Source organism: Oryctolagus cuniculus, chromosome 6, assembly GCF_964237555.1.
Source record: "Oryctolagus cuniculus chromosome 6, mOryCun1.1, whole genome shotgun sequence".
Lineage (NCBI taxonomy): Eukaryota > Metazoa > Chordata > Mammalia > Lagomorpha > Leporidae > Oryctolagus > Oryctolagus cuniculus.
Genome location: NC_091437.1, coordinates 159,270,511 through 159,275,144, shown reverse-complemented (window position 1 = coordinate 159,275,144; position 4,634 = coordinate 159,270,511). Strand labels below are relative to the sequence as shown.

Below are 4,634 nucleotides of genomic sequence, written 5' to 3'. Positions count from 1 at the left end.
TTTAGTATGAGAAGTCTGCTTTCAACTGGTCATCTGTTCCACATTCCAACCAGGTTGGGCAGCATTGCAGGTTACAGAAAGTCTGTCTACTGAGGGAGAGAAGGATAGAGCAGGTGAGTCGAGAGAAGTGGAAGTAAGAGTTGGAGGCCCGAGGTGCCGCTGGTCCCCATTTCTAGCCTCTGAAGCTCAGCTCTATCCACGACTCAAGCTCTGTAACGCTCACTGTATCCCTGAAGCCAATTAGTTCCAGTTGGTTTTTATTAATGCACCCAAAATATCCTAACAAAATGTTAGGTGCAAAATAAACCTTTGCTAATTCCCTTTCTTTCTATTTAGGTTAATGCTTTTTAGAAAATTCACTTGTTTATGTATTTATTGTGGCACCTCATTCTTTTTTTTTTTTCCTTTGGTATAAAAATAGCACCCTCCTAGACATTCGTGTCTGAATTAGGGAATCCTTTCAGCAGTTTGGGAGCTAAACAGAGGACGTTCTCAGCTTGTCCCCTGTGCTCCCATGTTTATTCAGCCATTCTCTCCAGGAGTGACCTTTTGACACAGTGATGCACCCGCATCGATTGCCATAAGCAGAACTGAACTTGAATCCCTGATTCACTAGTTACAATCAACTTGACCTTGATCAGGTCAATCAACATAATGGACTCTTCGTGACTGCCTCTATATGATTTCAACAGCATGGTGTAGCAGTGATGACCATATCTCTGATGAATTGGTAGAAGAACAGGAGCCAGTATTTGTGAAGTATCTGGCAGGAACTAGAGAGGAGATATCACCAATAGAATTACAGTTATCCTTATCCCTATTCAAATAGTATAGATAGTGTTGTATCTTCTTCTGTTAGAGCCCTTTCAGTGACAAGAGACAGACCTGCCCCTGCTTCCTTAAACTATCTTTGATAAGAAAGGAAATAAAACATCTCTTGGCATACAGGGTACAGGAGTGGCAGGATCCATGATCTTCAACAGGTCCTCTGGACAGTTTCTCTGTTCTCTTAGCCGGCGTCCCTTTCTCAAGCACCCACCCCTGAATAACAACAGTGGAGACACTTACTTTGATCAAATGTCTCTGGCCTTCTCTAAACCAATCCTATGACCAGGATAATTAGCCCTGGAGTGGGATTAGTGAATGCAGCCAACACCTCCAGGACCATAGAGAACAGCACTCAAGAAGGGGGAGTTTTCCAGCAAAATCAGAAGAGGGGCAGGGGGGCCGGCACTGTGGCGCAGTAGATTAATCCTCCCACTTCAGCACCAGCATCCTATATGGGCACCGGTTCTAGTCCTGGCTGCTCCACTTCCAATCCAGCTCGCTGCTATGGCCTGGGAAAACAGTGGAAGATGGCTCAAGTGCTTGGGCCCCTGCACCCATGTGGGAGACCTGGAAGAAGCTTCTGGATCCTGGCTTTGGATTGGCACAGCTCTGGCCATTAAGACCATCTGGGGCGTGTACTAGCAGATGGAAGACCTCTCTCTCTCTCTGTTTGTAGCTCTACCTTTCAAGTAAATAAATAAATATTTAAAAAAGAAGAAGAAGAAGAAGAAAGGAGAAGGACCAGAAAGCGACCAGTGCCCACTGCACCATCTTGCTGGAGCTGTTACTTCTCTTTTCCCCTGGTAGTGTCTTCTCCTTGGAGTGCTTGCGAGCCGGTCCTTTAGCAGCGTCCTTTCACTTTCATGGCAGAGAGGTGACTCACTCGTCTACCACATCTGCACTCCCCTCTGGAACCCTGATCCTAGGAGGAAACCCACCAGCAGTCAGGTTCCTGGTACTCCTTCAGATACCCCTGCGGAGTGAAGGACTCCTCTCCTGAACTGTGCAACCAGCATTCTCACCCACGTGGTCCGAGAAAGACTGACGCAGAGAGTGGCACCGTGTCACTGACTTAGCTGTGCCACGCATGCCAGTGCAGACCTGGCTGTTTCATCCCTTGACCAGTTTGATCCCAAGCCTTTCTGGGAATGTCAGGGGGCCAGTGTCTTTCTCAGCAAAGACCAAGGTGAAAACGCTTAGCTGCTCTCCCGTCCACCATGGTCTTTTCAGGATTTCTCTGCAGAGGCAGGAGAGCTCAAAGTCCAAAGTGATTTTGCAAATGAGAATGTGGAAGCTTAAATTGCTTCAGGGGCTTTCTCAACGCCAAGCAGCCTATAACCATTACAGAATGACTTCAGATCAGGGGCTAGTGGACTCCTAGGTAGCATGCAGTGTAGATGGGTAGACAAATGATGGGAAGTAACTCACTGAGGCTGGTGGAGCTCAACTGATCAGTCCTACAGCCCAGTCACAGCAATCCCTCTCCTGCGGACTGGTGAGAGGTGCTTTGTCTTCCATCGCACACCCCTAGTTCTGGCCTCTCCACTGCTCTGCATGTCTTTTTCAGGAAGGGCTGGAGATCTCAAAGATCCACTCACGCACAGGAATGGCAACATGATTATTGCTGTGGGTCAGCCCAGGGAGTGGCAGGACAAGGAAACCAGGGGTCTCAGTTCTAACAAGTGGCCGCGTTAGGACTCATGGCCTCGCCCTGTTGCTGACATCAGTATCCGGTTGCCATTCTCTACCTCGCCTACTGGGTCTGGCACAAAACCAGGCAGAAAATGAGTGAGGCCAGCTTTAAACGTGCCTGGGTCTTGCTCATCACATCCCTGAAGAGTTACAGTTTTCAATGATGGAGAAATTTTCTACAGCATTCTGGATTAAGTAAAGAAAGTATCATTGGAGTGTTTCCACCCTTCCACTCCTTCCAGTATCTACTCACAGCAAGGCAGAAGCGACTAGATGTTCACCAGACTCCACTCCTCCTCCTGGGCACATGGTCAACCTGTATTTTCAAGATTCTTTGAATGTGAGCATTGGACTCGTTCTGAAAAGTGAAGTATGGGCTTCCACGATCCAGTTCCAGACCTGGTGCCTCAAATATCTCATCATTCTCTATGTTCTTTCCCCTGGATCATACAGTGGCTGGCTACAGAAGATTGAGAAGGGATTCCAAGGCTTTGCAAAGCGACATCTGAGTCACTAATCAAAAGGCACCTGGATTACTGAGACACCCTGGGCTACAGCAGTCAGTCACCTGCCCACAGTGGGCTGCCTGTCCAGGAGAAAGAAGACTTCATTTTAGGCCACTGAGGTTCTGGAGTAATTTGTTACAGCAATTAATATGAACTAGCCTGATTAACAAAGCCACCCAACCTAAGGGCGTGGGGATAAAATGGGCTTCACCCCAAGGACAGCACAGTGCATTGACACCACGAAATGCAGCATGACAGGATAGAGAACATCACCTGGAAGCAGGCCATGGCCTGTGAGCACACATGAACCAACAGGATTACTGTTTCTAGGGTCTGGTGAGATGGGAAGTCCTGGCTTCAAATCAGCCTCACCCTCTGAGCGTCTCTCAACTCCACGCACTGTTCTCCAGCCCCACTGCCACCTTGCCGGCCCAGAACACCGTCATGGCCTGGTGGACTATGGCAGTAGTGTCCCGCAGGGTGTCCCCACCTCCAGTCCCCACTTCTGTCATTTTTTTTATGCAGCAACCATTGGGATCCGCCCAAAGTTCATATATTATCAAGTGATAAACACAATATTTATATTGTGATAAACACAATATAATAAACACAAGATAGAGAGGGAGGCAGAGAAAGACAGAGAGAGAGAGAGAGCTAGTGAGCATGTAAGTACTCTCAGATTTGCTTTCTCACTTTCCCAAGGGAAGGGGAGAGGAGGGAAGGAGTGGGGAGGGGAGAGGAGTGGAGGGGAGGGGAGGGAATGGAAGGAGCTATCTTATGGAACTATCTAATACCTTATATCTCATACCTGGGAAATCTTGGTAGTGCCTCATAAAATTGATTGCAAAATAAAACCACTATCAACATCTACAGGCTAATGGGGAGCTCTTTGGATTTGAGAACCAAAGGTTCTTTTCAGCAAGGTTTAATCCTTGTGCCAGCTAAGGCTGTTACCTGTTAGAGTTCAAGAGCAAAGCCACGATCCTGCCTGTAGGTCCAGAGGGAAGGCAGGGAACAAGCCGGCTCCCGGGAGGGGGACATTGCTCTGCCTGTATCTGTGATGGCACAGTTGAACTGTTCAGCGCTGACAACACAGAGCAGTCTGTGAGCCTAGGGCGGGGACAGCACAGCCAGGGAGCTTGTGCCCTGTGCTGGGGGGACCGGAGCCCAGTCACCAGGCTGGTCTCAGGGTCTGTCACCATTGCACCCAGGAGGCACCCTTTAGATCCTTGTTTATCTGAGCATCAGGTCACACCTGCTGTCTTGCAGCCTGAGGCAGGTGTGACCATCAGTGCAATGGAGAGGGACAATGCAGCATCTGTAAGGCAAACACACTGGGGCTCATTGACCCAAGTGCGTTTGATGAGCACAGCAAGGATTCCCAGGCAGGGGCCACCCTGGAGGGATCACCCTTCTCTCGATGTCATCAATCCTCTTTCTGATCTGAAGTGCTTGATCTCCCTTCAGCATATCCTTGCAAATGGCAAGACTCCCAATGAGTTCAGGGGGTTTTCAAAAGATATAAAACCAGTTTCCAAGAAGATGAGAGGAGGTGAGCAGTTTTAAGGATGTCCCCAGGCCCCTCCGGTGCTGTCCAAGGAGGAGCTG

General features: G+C 48.7%; 1 long non-coding RNA gene across 2 annotated transcripts; it reads right to left on the bottom strand.

The window, feature by feature from the left end:
• Positions 1-388: 388 nt before the first annotated feature.
• Positions 389-4,050, bottom strand: LOC127490625 (uncharacterized). Of its 2 annotated transcripts, XR_007918820.2 has the most exons (3): positions 3,981-4,050; positions 2,774-3,106; positions 389-1,750 (listed from the first exon to the last, which is right to left on the bottom strand). It is a non-coding gene; the product is annotated as an uncharacterized lncRNA (long non-coding RNA). The 2 variants fall into 2 exon arrangements; XR_007918819.2 differs by having other exon boundaries at positions 389-3,106.
• Between the last annotated feature and the right edge of the window lie 584 nt (positions 4,051-4,634).